The sequence below is a fragment of the Elaeis guineensis genome, chromosome 4, assembly GCF_000442705.2.
Source record: "Elaeis guineensis isolate ETL-2024a chromosome 4, EG11, whole genome shotgun sequence".
Taxonomy (NCBI): domain Eukaryota; kingdom Viridiplantae; phylum Streptophyta; class Magnoliopsida; order Arecales; family Arecaceae; genus Elaeis; species Elaeis guineensis.
In genome coordinates, this window is record NC_025996.2 from 136,407,410 (window position 1) to 136,421,364 (window position 13,955).

The window sequence follows — 13,955 nt, forward strand, 5'->3', positions numbered from 1 at the left end:
GGACTAATGGGGGTAGCTGACGGATAAACTGAGCCTGGGGAGGGGTACAACGGTCATACAGCGAAATATCTATGAATTGATGATGTATCAGTACGACTGACTGAAGATTCTACAGGTTCTTTGTTATTTTAGTGCAAAAAATCGGTGGTAATTGACCCTAAGACGCACGAAATTCCTGCATGGAATGTAATGCATGGGGGTAAAATTTAAATTTTGCGTCCGGGGTTTTTGGATGGGACAGGTATTGCACATTAGGAGAATCTATGGGTTTGGTGCATCTTTTCCTTCTTAGATTACTTTCTACACGCTATCTCTTGCCTTTTTGTTGGATATTTGACCACGCTATGTGCTCAAGTGAAGATAATTTCCTCGAAATATAAGGCAAATTCAATTTCCTTGAAATATAAGGCAAATTTGGAGTGTAGCACTCGGTTGATGCTTATGAGTTCCATTATTCTTTTAAGCTTGATCTGAAAAATATAGCGATAAATTTCTGAAATATAAGATCAACATGGAAAACTTCTTAATTACACGCTTGAGATTTTTTTTTAAATTTTTAACGAGAAAATGATGACAAAAGTCACCTCCATTTTATTTTCTAGATTAAATAGTTTAACAAGAGACACCATTTAATTAAGTTTGGGTTGCGGGGAAACTTGAGTTAAATATTAGATGGTAGTCAGATCAAATTACACTAGCCTCAGAGAGAGAGAGAGAGAGAGAGAGAGAAGAGAGAGAGAGATAATTAAACTTGTAAGACATTTTAAGTATATGTTTGTAATTAAATTAATGCTTATACATTTTTTCTTTTTATTTAATCATTTCAAATGTGCTTTTTCTTATTATTTTTCTTATTTAGTCTATTTATAATTATCCTATATCTAAATTTTCTTAATATAATATCACTATTCAATTTTTATCTTAACCATCCATTGATATTTTGCAAAATCTTAACGGTTGATCGAAAAAAATATTTTGAAAAAAAATAAAGTAGCATCACTTCTCATCCTATGGGAAGTGCCAAAATCCATCTACCCTATAATTTTTCATTTTTCATGAAATATGGGAAGTGACTTCTTATGGAAAGAAATTTTTTCACTCTATCTGCTCTTAAAACTTCCACCAAATAAAAGACGCTCCATCCATTTTTCAAAAAATACCTCTTTCTCCCTCAACTTTCTGTCAACCAAATGAGCCCTTAATGGTAGTAGGGCTCTTCTTGTTAGAACTTAGAAGGCAGAGACAAGATCAAGGGGCACTTGGTACTCCAAACATGGATGAGAGAAGTCATTGAACTAGGCCAAAATTAGTGCCTTCTCTTATAGCATGACCAACAAAACTTGTTAGCCCAAATTAATGGGTAGCACAAGCAAAAAAGTTCTGCAGAAGCTTCTCCCATCAATATCTTCAGGAAAAAAAAATGATAAAAAACTTCTCCAATCGATATGAGAGGGCCATATGTGGTTTAAATGTGGAGCAAAGAAGTCACTGAAGTCAACGGGCAAGTCAACATGCCAATTAACAGATAAATGATGCAGAAAAATTATAGAAAAACCTTAAAGAAAAAATGAAAAATACTTCTCTAATAAATATGAAAGCACCACGTGTGGTTTAAATATGGAGCAAAGAAGTCATTGAAGTCAACGGACAAGTCAATAGGCAAATCAATAGATAGACATGCAGAAAAATTATGGAAAAATCTTCAGAGAAAAGGAAAGAAACTTCTCCAATCAATATGACAGCACCATGCGTGGTTTAAATAAGAAGCAAACAAGTCATTGAAATCAACGGACAAGTAAACAGGCAAATCAACAGGTAAAGGATGCAGAAAAATTATGAAAATCAATATGAGAGCACCACATATGGTTTAAACATGAAGTAAAGAAGTCATTTTAAGTCAATGAGCAAGTCAACAGGCAAATCAACTGACAAACGATGCAGAAAAATAATGGAAAAATCTTCGAAAAAAAAAAAACTTCTCTAATCAATATGAGAGCGTCATGCGTTGTTTGAACATAGAGCAAAGCAGTTATTGAAGTCAACCAGCAAGTCGACATGCAAATCAACAAGCAAACGTTGCAGAAAAATTATGAAAAAAATTTTAGAAAAAAAGAAAAAAACTTCTGCAATCAATATGAGAGCGCTATGTATGGTTTAAACTTGGAGCAAAGAAGTCATTGGAGTCAATGGGCAAGTCAAAAGACAAACGATGCAGAAAGACTATGGAAAAGGGTGCAATATGGGGATAAAATCAAACGCGACAACGACCAGTTTGACTTCTATTCTTGCCATGTCCAAAAAAAAAAAAAAAAAAATGACAGCCGCTCCAAATAAAAACGTACAAGCGTGTTAATTTCTTGTTTTCCTACAAATGCGTTGGTTACTTTGAAGCGGTCTTAAGGAAAGGTCTTAGCCATCGTAGTTGATTGTGCGATTGGATTCTTCAAACCAATTGATCGGCCCCTCCTCACAATTGTTGAAGGAAATAGCAGAGTAATGGAAGAAAAACAAAGTAATCTGGCAATATCTAGAAGTAGAGACAATTTCTAGCTTACAATTGCTCATCCCATGCTCCCTTATCGAAGGAGTCAGTGTCCACATGACAGCAGCATAAAGTAGTAGAAGGGATATGACACTAAGAACCCTAGAAGCAACCAGAGGCAGACAATGAGGTTATTGTATCAATGAATCCAATCACTTGAGATTCACATGAAGGTTCTTGCTAGGGATATGACAGACCCATTTAATCAATAGGATCACCTAGTATCCTTATATCAATGGGATCACCTACTGAATTTATGGTATCATTACAGAGTTACATATGGTCATGCTCACATAGGAGGAGATTTGAGCATATCTTGATAGGTTTAAGAATGGGAGGGGCCTCTATAGAATCATTATTACAAAAAACAAAGCGCAAAAGAATGATAAGTGGCATTAGGCTGTCAAGATACTTTGATTGGAGGGGATTTAGGGAAAAGAAGAAAATCTTGGCTCATAGATGGAGTCTAGTGGGGTATATACATTTTGATTCTGTAAGTTACGAGGAACTACAAATTTTTCTAGAATCATATAATAGATGCATAACTAAAAAATATGATAAGTGCAAATATTTTATGTTTTAGTTATTATTGTTACTTTATTATAAGTTGTAATTGCTAAGGAATTTGTATCATATGTAACATGATATTTTTGGATAAGAAAATGATCAGGAAAATTACTTGACCTAACTTCTCCCAATTGAGAAAACAAAAGACTGGTCCTCTACAAAGTAGGAGAATTCTAGCAGAAATGTGACAAAATGATTAAAAAATAATTTTTTTTTAAAAAAAAGAAATACCCTAAGACACTTCCTTAGTGGCTACCTTGTAATCTGTTGCATGTTTTCTTCACATCTACCTCACGTTTTTGGAAGTATTTGTTACCACTGATTTTTCAATTAGCATCAACATATTATTTAATAACATGTTTCCTATGGTGGCAACTATGATCCAAAAAGTTAAAATGTTCAACATTCTATTCTATAATTGAATCAAGATATTAGAAGAACTTGGCAACTGGCATACATGCATGAGCTATTTGGCAATCATACTACATAATACGCAATTGATACAATAAAGTTTGAAGGCTTCACCTCTTCTCGTGTACTAACAGTGGAAGCCTGGAGAATCTATAAAAACACCTTTAGGAGTGTTCTGGCATCATTAAAAACCTACGCTTAGGAGCTCAATGGAGCCTCAAAAGCCAATTATTTTTGCTAAAGAGCTTCCTGGTGGTGTAAAGTAGTGGGCTCGGATGAAGAAATTGGAGGCGCTTTCTCCATGCCCTTGTGGCATGGGTCCTGCCAGGCTCGGATGAAGAAATTAGTTTTATTTCGAGCTTCTACCCAAGCATAGGCATACATTAATGTTAATGCCTTAAAAGACACTTTGATAGTTGACAAAAATTATGGCTTTTTTCTGTAGATTCTGTGTCCTCTTGAAGGATTTATTTTATTCCCTTGGTTTCCTCTAGGTTAATTTTAATGATAGTATTGTGCTGCATAGAGCTGATTTAGGTGGAGCTAGCTTTGTTATAACGAGCTCTAATGAAGGTTTAGTAGAAGCTCTAGTGGAGTTTTGGTTGTGGTAGTGGGGGGTTATTTGGTTGATGCTATAATGTCGATAGTAGAACTTTGTACTGCATGGGAAGGTATATCATGTACTTCGAGAATTTCGAAGGCAACTCCCATTATTCTTGAAGAAGATTCTTTGGTAGTTGTTAAATAGTTGGTGGGATCCATACCTTTTAAGATTGATTTTCATCCACTTTTATATGATTGTTAGAAAATGATGATAGCTCTATAATATTTTGAAGTTAAACATGTTTATAAAGAGGCAAATATTGCTGTGGATTGAAAAGTTAGGTGCATGAATTAGTGGATGGTTTTTCTTTAAAAGAATAGAAACTTCTTATTTTATATCGACTATGAGATCTATCCTGTTAATTATAACAATCCATATTTTTAGAAGTTTTATAATTAGGCTTCTTACATATATTACCCTATAAATATGATTTATTATATATTTATTCTCCAAAAATTACTATTTGCATATATAGCTCTCAGATCACCTTGTTTTTCCATTGATACATCTCCTATTAAATTTTTAACTAACAATATTAAAATTATCATTTTAAATCTAAAAGGCATTATTGCCCTTCTGCATTAATACTCTTAAAATTTAACATGTAGTTTATATTGTAAAGATTTATTTTTCTGATAAAATTTTAGGATAATAAATTTGTTTATACTTAAAGCAGCTATCTATTAATACCATTAGTCAAATCTTATGAGAGGGGTATTCCTACAAAAATAGAAAGATTTGAGGATATATATGCAAATAGTCAATTTTGAAGGATAAATAGGTAGTAAGTAATATCTGCAAGAGTACATTTGTAAAATTCTATATTATTTAAAAGTATTACTTTGGTATATTTTATTTGTTCTATTTCCTTCATGCTTTCAAATGGTCTATATTTGACCTTTTAATCAATGTAACAAAAACTATCCTCTAGAAGTACAAGCAAACATGCAATTAGTCTTCAACAAGTACTAAGAACTTTTGAAGCAATGAAAAATATTGAACACTTACAAGTCATACAAGTAGGAAATAAATAAAGCTTTGTACTATTGTGAAGGTTCACTTCAACAAGAATGAGCCAAGATAGTGGAGAGGCCGATTTTTCCTCAAAAAAGGGAGCCATAAATTCATCAAAGGCACTGAAGGTGCCTATTAATCAGCCAACTTCAAGGAAGATCACTTTGAGGAGATGGTGTGGATTGAAGAGCAATCTAAACATGGCGAGCAAGAGGAGTCGGGTAATGAATCTCAAGACCATGTCAAGGAGGAGTAAAAGAAGTCTTGGTTTCAAGTGGTATATTTAATATATATAGTACATGTCACCAAATATGTCGTGGATAAATCCAAATACTCAATAGTACATAACTACATCAATATGTAGCTAGATCACTATTTTTTATCACATAGTTCTTTAGTGATACAATATGTAGAGATGGCAGTAAAATGCAAAGTTCAAGGAACAACTTGATCAATATCTGCTTCAGAAACTAGGGAGCATCAGTAGCATAGAGAAAATCTCAACAACTCTCTACAAAAAGAGTGGTTTCTCATCGATCCATCACCTTGGGAGATCCATGGAAGCTAACATATCACCTTCTAAACTATATTGTGTGGTTGCCTCCTTGATAATGCATCCACTTGATGGTCCAATCCCACCTAGCAAGTGCTCTGTCTCCTCGAGATTTTAGGGAGCTAGCTGCTGCTTATGAAACCTCCTTAGCCCTTCTAACTCCATGGCAACTTCTTTCATGGTTAGTCTTTCTTCTCTTTTCAAATTTAAACACCTCTTAGTAAGTTGTGCAACGACAAAGAGTTGCTCCATTCCAACTTTCTCTAAAATTTGAGGCTCTATCAATTGAAGGATGTGCTGCTCATCAAACATCAATGTAAAAGATGTAGCTAGATTCCTCTGACCTTCCAATCTAACAAAAGATACTGGAGTCTCCCTAGTTAATAGCTTCGCAAGAACTACCCCGAAGCTATAGACATCACTCTTCTCTGTTAACTGGCTTGTGTGGAAGTGCTCTGGATCCAAGTAACCCAATGTCCCTTGCACAAGAGTGGTTATATGTGTTTGATCAAATGAGACTGACCTCGAAGCTTCGAAGTTTGATACTTTAGCTTTATAATTTTCATCTAACAGTATGTTTGTGGACCTAACATCTCTGTGAATGATTGATACTGAAGCAGTTGAGTGCAGATATGCCAATGCTCCAACAGCTTCTACAGCTATCTTGAGACGAACGTCCTATGGCATTGAGAAATCATGACTTTGACTATGGATATGGTGGAAAAGGGTTCCATTGGATATGAACTCATGTACAAGCAATGGAACTTGGGTCTCTAAACACTAGCCTAAGAGTCTGACAACATTCCTATGATTGATTTGAGAAAGGATGATGATCTCATTGATGAATTGCTCGATTTGGCTCTCATCAATAAATTTGGACTTCTTGATGGCCACAACTTCTTGGCTTGGCAAAACACACTTGTATACAGTATCATATCCACCACGACTAAGGATTTGGCTTTTGTTGAAGTTGCTGGTTGCCTTTTCTAGTTCCTCTATACTAAAGATCTTAAATGTTGCATTAGAATTTTGACTTAAGATTTGTTGCTGTAGAAATAAGCCTCCATTTTTTTGAAAGAACTTGGCTTTCATCTTGATTAGTTTTCTTTTGTTGGAAAGCCAGTATCACCACAAACTTCCAGTGATAATAAATAGGAGGCTTAGCCCCACTCTTGCATATAAACAGTAGGAAGTTTAGTTTTGAAATTCTTTGTTGATGGAAGTTCTTTTCATCAAGGGCAGGAGATGGTTTTATTGCTAAGCTTTAAAACTTTAAACACTAACAGAAATTATATCACTCCAGTTGTAGCTTTGGTTGTTCAAAAAAAATGAAAGAACTATATATACCTCTCCATGGCATCACCTTGATTATCAAAAATTTGATTTCAAGCAAATATTTCATCACATTTCTGTAGGACCAATCAAATTCTATTCTTGTAAGAACTAATAACTTGCTTGAAACATTTCGTTAACAAATTCTAGGCTGCCCATTCATTGGATGGTGGGGGTTTTGTGGTTCTGTAAACTATTGTTATGTTTTCTATTATAGCATTGCTCCACTGTGTTACCACAAAAAAAAAAAAAAAAACAATGACATAAATGTGCCTCTCAGTGCAAAATAATTTTGAAAAATATTTTGAGAGATAAAATGTAATCATATAGTTGAGGCGTGCATGCGAGCAGCTTCAAATTAATGACCACACCACATCTGATGTATAAGGTATGGTGGTAAAATTATCTTGATAGAGCATTTTCTTTTCAATAGAAATTTGATAATTTTTACAAGGATGATCTGTTTGTACGTCAAGCATTTCCTCTGATGGCCTTGTTGATTAGGTTTTTCTTCTTTTATTATTTGAAGGTGGGTCCCATGCACTACACAATTCAAAATCGAGATTAAGTGGGCAATGGAAGGAAGACTTTCAGAAAGATTGTTAGGGGATCATTAACTATCATGTTTCCTTGACTCTTCCAATTGGCTGAAAAAAGAACATCATGAAATAGGATTATGTTTCTAGGGATGCTAGCTCTATGAAACTGGGGCAATAGTTAGATATTTGTTTGATGAAGAGGAGTAGGAGGCAACCTCATATTCTAAGTCTTGGTCAGCTGAATAATCAAGAAGATTGGGTCTCATGGATGTGGAATAGTTCTAGTTGCTTCTCTACAAAGGGCTATTGTAATTTTTTCACGATAGGAGTCCTTTCTCCCTTTAAATAGATTGTTCTACTCAAGTATCTCTTTGGGATGAATTCCTAGCATGTTTTCATACATCATCTTTCGAGAAATATTTAGAAGAATATTGTTAAAATCAGACATTTACATGGATGGACTCAAGAGTATATAAGTACTACTGGAGTTCTTAACCTATTAGATCTAGGAGTATTATTCCTTACCAATATTTAAGAGACCTTTCTCTCTCATTTTCTCCCATCTCTCTCCTCCCTTTCTCTTTCTTTTTATGAAAAGACATAGATATTACACATGCTAAAATTAGTTTATTTATTAATAATACATAATGGAAAGGATTTTGGTGTCAATTTTATGCAACCGTTCTCAAAGCCGACCTCACCATAATAGAACAATAAAAATGCCAACATCCGTGTGCCCCCCATCCTAATTTCCCCACGTCCCACCAAGGGATTGGAGGGGAAACAAAAAAAAAAAAGGAAAAATTCAATTCCCCTACCCCTCTCTTGCCCAAGCTCCACCAATAAAAAAAAAAAATAATAAAATTGATATGCATATAGAGGACTCCACTCTTATCATAATTGAAACTTAATCGGATGCATCCCTATCCTTTGAGTTCCGCTCCCCATTGATTCGTTGACTCTGCTCTACTTTTTCCTCTCTCTCTTTGAGCCCAAGAATAGTAGGTGGAAAAGAGTAGTAGAGCAAGAACAGGGTTTATGTGGGACTAGAGAAATTAGACTAAGCAGGAACTAGAGTCTTTATTTAAGAACTGACAAAGTTCCTACCGGCATAGTCTCACTCTAGTTTTTGAAAATTAGAACTTACCTTGGAGGATCCCTAGCCCTCCATTTATTGAAGAACTGATGAGAGGCCGTTACAGAGTTTGTTAGACCATTAGAGGAGTTTGTTAGGCGATTAAAGCTAGCTGTAAGTAAGCCAGAGTATAGCTGTACGTATTAGCTGAAAATGAGATCATACTTAGCTATATCGACAGCTTATACTTAGTTATATTCAATAGCTATGCATGAGATCGTGGCCAGCTGTATAAGAGATCATAGCCAACTGCAGCTTAGTTGTAGAGATTGTAGATAAACTCCACAGAATAAGTGTTGTAGATAATATAGTAGTTGACATTGGCCATTGATCGATGTGCTTCAATGTAGATCGGTTAATAGCTTATCTGAAGCTCCCGATATTTCAGATATCAGAATTGTCGATGTGTACTCATTTACGTAGGTAAAAGATTGATCTGAGTCGATCACCAATTCACTGCAATCTTGTGCTTTGAGATAAATATTTTGGTGATTGCACATGATGATGCCACGTGGCTTGAGGTCGGTTTAATGTACCAACAAGAATGTTTGAAAAAACCATAATCATGGAGTTGAGGCATGCCATGCAAGCAACTTTAGATGATAACACCACATTGTGTATAAGGATATGATAGTAAAATTACCTTGATAGATCATTTTTTTTTGACAAAAAATTGATATTTTTTACAAAGATAACCTGTTTGTCAATTATGGCCTTGTTGATTAGGTTTTTTCTCCCTTTATTGTTTGAAGGAGGTTCTATGCACTTCACAATCAACCAAGATAAAGTGGGAAGTGGAAGGAAGACTTGCCAAAAGATGGTTGGGGATCATCGACTGTCATGTTTCTTTGGTTCTGCCAATTGGCTTAAATAAGAACAACATGAAGCAGGATCATGCTTCTAGGGATGCTAGCTCTATGAGACTGGAGCAAGATTTAGATATTTGCTCAATGAAGAGAAGCAGGAGGCAATGACATATTCCAAGTCTTGATCATCTGAGTAATTAAGAAGATAGGGCCTTATGGAGGTGGAATATTGGTTGCTTCTCTACAAAGGGCTACCATAATTTTTTTATGTCACGGGTCCTTTCTCCCTTTAAATAGATTGTTCTACTCAAGTATCTCTTTGGGCTGAACTCCTGGCATGTTTTTGTATGTCAACTTTCTGTAAATATTTGAAAGAATATTGTTAAGATCAAATATTTAGATGGATGGGCGCCCAAGAGTATACAAGTACAATTAGAGTCCTTAACCTCTAGGATATAGGAGTATTATTCCTCAACAAATATTTAGGAGTCCTTTCTCCCTTCTTTTTTTTTTCCCTATCTCTCTCTTCTCTTTCTCTCTCTTTTTATGAAAAGGCATATGTATTACGCAAGCTAAAATTAGTCCATTTATTAATGATATACAATGGAAAAGATTTTGGTGTCAATTTTATACAACCGGTCTCAAAGCTTGAGGTTGGCCTCATCATAATAGAATAGTGAAATGCCAACCTCCATGTAGATCATAATAGAATAGTGAAACATAATAGAATAGTGAAATGTCTCAAAACTATCCTTTGAGTTCAACTTCCCCTTAGGCTACTCTACTTTCTGCTCTACTTTTTCCTCTCTATCTCCCACGACCCCCCCCCTCCCCAACTCCTCTATAAATGATAATTTAAAATCTAACAGAATGGGTATTGTTATACAAATAGTATAATATTAGGGATATACATATGTAAATAATATTTTTTAGAAGACATGTATGTAACAAATTACACACACACATACACACACACACACACACACACACACATATATATATATATATATATATGAGACCAAAAGAAAGAAAATAAATTCTTAATTTGATTACTTGAAGGATCAAATCAGATTAATTAGGTCCGCACTAGGCTGAATCTGACCCAACTTGGTAGATGCACAAGTCAATGAGTTTGTGACATGGTTGCCACACAGATCCCACATGGGGGAGTGGATCATGGCAAAATGTGGAGAATTTCTAGCAGTTAACGTTAGAACAAATAAATTATAAATAAAAACCTATAAGTCTAGCTTCCATTTACTAATAAGCAAATTTGAATATGTTACCCAAAACAGGCTCCAACGGCACCATATCCTTTTCTTTTGTTGAAACCGTTGGCCCTCTACTTGTGCAACCGCTTCCTTGCTTTCTACCGTCTCCATGTTGGCCAAGTGGACGGGTGCAAGAAACACTGCCTGGCTCGTTGATGCACAATCCAACATAAGGATTGAGCTCTGGATCCTTGCATTCGTTAATATCTTGCAAGCGTAAAAACAAGGAAATTTGGGGTTGCCATTGGTGAGTAACAGTGTTGGGAGTAACAAGACAAGCTACTATATTACGTATATACACATATGTTAGTTATATATATGCTTATAAAATGTTCATAAAAGTGTAAACTGTTGCATACTTTGGCATCCAATGTAAGGATTTCCATGGTATCCTTGGCTACAATTGCAGCCGTATCCGACTCCATCATTTGAATTGTAGCAGTGGCTATTCTCCTTGCAAGCATAGCTTTACATGTTCCTTTTCGCTTTTGTACATGTTGTGTTCCCAATAGCCCAATCCAACGTCATCAGGTAAAGATCTTGAGAAACTTGATTGTCCTCTGCAACATTCTTTAGCATCTCACTCGAGAATGTGAAGTTGTTTTGCTTAACAGAGAAGGCCTGGCTGCACCGAGAAATTTCGGTCGCACCGGACACTTTGTTTGTGAGGTTATGAAAAAATTGGAACCACATCATGAAGCTCTTGAGACCTTTAGGTATGGAGGATTGACAACAGCCCAAGCCAGAGCATGATCCATTGATAACATCGCCAACAGAGTCGCAGAAGGATACACAAGCACTTGTTGAGTTACTACTAGGAAGCCCTTGGATCATTTTCACACCGTTACAACCGACTATTCTCAGCATGTTCTCGGAGTTCACTGTGTCGGCTATTGTGTAGGGGGTTCCCTCCAGGTTGATCCAGTCAGACCCTGGTTCGAGATTCCGATCGCAGTGATGACAAAAGGCACCAGCATAGATGCTTAGATTGCCTTGCAGCAGTGAGATGTCTTCAATCTTGTAAGAATTATCGCCCAATCGCAAAATTGGAGAAGTGCCATTACAGCTTATTTCAAAATTTTTTGTTATGTAGCTCTAAAATTGTAAGCTAAGTTTTCTATTTTATCGTATGGTATATTTGTCATTGGTATTAATCTGACAGAATAATCTAAATTATATTGATTTTATAGAATCAAGTCAAGAAGGAAAGAAACGATAGAATCAATCTAAGATTTCAATAATTAAAGGTCAACTATGATCTCAGCAATTAAGAAAATCTATCAAGAAAATCAGTCACAACCAGCAGTACGATTTTGGCAATTAAAAAAAATCTATCAAGAGAATTGGTCATAATCAATAGTACTATTTTTTGAATATTTCTTTCTGATTTCTCTTTCTTTATTATATATATTCTCATTCTACACTACCATTTATAAGAAAGCAAGAGAGCAAGAGTTTTAGGCTTGAGAGCTTCTCTTTTGTGTGAGATTTAGGTGTATTGGAATTTTGAGTTTGGGAGATAACTATTTATTTTTATACTCTATTTTATTATAGTGAAATTTTTTTACTCTATCCTCACCCATAGAATAGGCACACTGCCGAACCACATAAATTACCGTGTCAGTGTATTTTTTTTCTTCTCTCTTTCTCATATCTTTCATAACAAACTGGTATCAGAGCTAGTTTCGTGAGATCAATTGCTATAGCTTTTTCGTTATTTGATATTGAGAAGTTTGATAGTATTGGCAATTTTAATTTATGGCAAATTAAGATGCGTGCAGTCCTAATACAGAAGGGCTTGAAAAAGGTACTGATAGGAAAAGAGAAAATGCCCAGTAATTTGATAGAAGAGCAGAAAGAGGAGATGGATGATAAAGCTTTGACAGTGATCCACTTGTGTCTGTCTGATGGGATTTTGCGAGAGGTGTTTTCAAAGAAGACAGCTGCTAACTTGTGGTTGAAGATGGAATCTTTGTACATGATAAAGTCTCTTACCAATAAGTTATATTTGAAGCACCGTTTATGCATACTGTGCATGGCTGAAAGTACATCCATGAAAACTCATGTTGATGAATTTAATTCTATTATTACAGATTTAAAGTCTATTGATATTAATATTGAAGAGGAAGATGAGACCCTATTATTATTGTACCTCTCTCTTATAAGCATTTTAGAGAAACTTTTCTTTTTGGTAGAGAAACTATATCCTTAGAAGATGTTAAAGCTGCATTATTTTTTAAAGAGCTACTTGAAAAGCATATGTCTGGGAGTGTTACTGAAGGACAGGGTGATGCTTTAGTTGCTAGGAGAAGATCTAATGATAGGGGTTCCGGTAATAGTAGCTAGAAGCATAGGTTTAAGTTAAAAAATAAAAACTTGACTTGTCATTACTGTAAAAAAAAGGAACATATTAAATCTGAATGTTATAAATTAAAAAATAAGGAACAGAATAACAAGCAAGATCAGGGTCAGAAAAAGATTGAAAAATAGGCAAAAGCTAATGTTGTGGGAGAAGATTTTGATGATGCTGCCTATGTTCTTGCTGCAACCAATGATGCTTATTTTAGAAACAACTGACTCATAGATTCGGCTTGTTCTTTCCACATATATTTCAATAGGGACTAGTTCTCTACCTATGAGACTGTGAGCAGTGGAGTTGTCCTAATGGGCAACAATACAGTTTGTAAAATTATAGGGATGGGAACATTTGTACAGGTCAGTGGAAATGATGAGTTCTTTGCCTTCGAGATGTATGCACCGAATGGTGCTGCCAAGCATAATAGCAGCAGCCCAAGAATCAGTAACAACCTGAAAATCATGAGTTTGATTGACCTCTCTAGCTGCTCCCCTCCCCAGCAAGATTAATGTTTGTGGATCCCCACTCAACGGCAACCTTGTTAGAAGGCAGAGACAAAATCAAGGAGCACCATCTATTGTTTATCCTATTCGATTCATAGGTTTAGGATAGTTCTAAAAAAAAATCCTAATTTTCATTTTTTGAAAAAGCTAAAAATCCATGACCTGCATAGATTTTTTTTTTCATAAAATATAAAAATTTTATTCCCATGATAATGGCACTTTCCAATCTCTTTCTTTTAAAAAGTCTAATTTAGTAAAAGAGGTTTCTTCATTTTCTCATTAACCACACTTTCCTCTCTTCTTCCTACAAATCAAATGAGTC

At 35.2% G+C, this 13,955-nt stretch overlaps 1 pseudogene; it reads right to left on the reverse strand.

Moving 5' to 3' along the window:
• Positions 1 to 5,679: 5,679 nt before the first annotated feature.
• LOC140857414 (wall-associated receptor kinase 17-like) lies at positions 5,680 to 13,593 on the reverse strand (annotated as a pseudogene).
• Between the last annotated feature and the right edge of the window lie 362 nt (positions 13,594 to 13,955).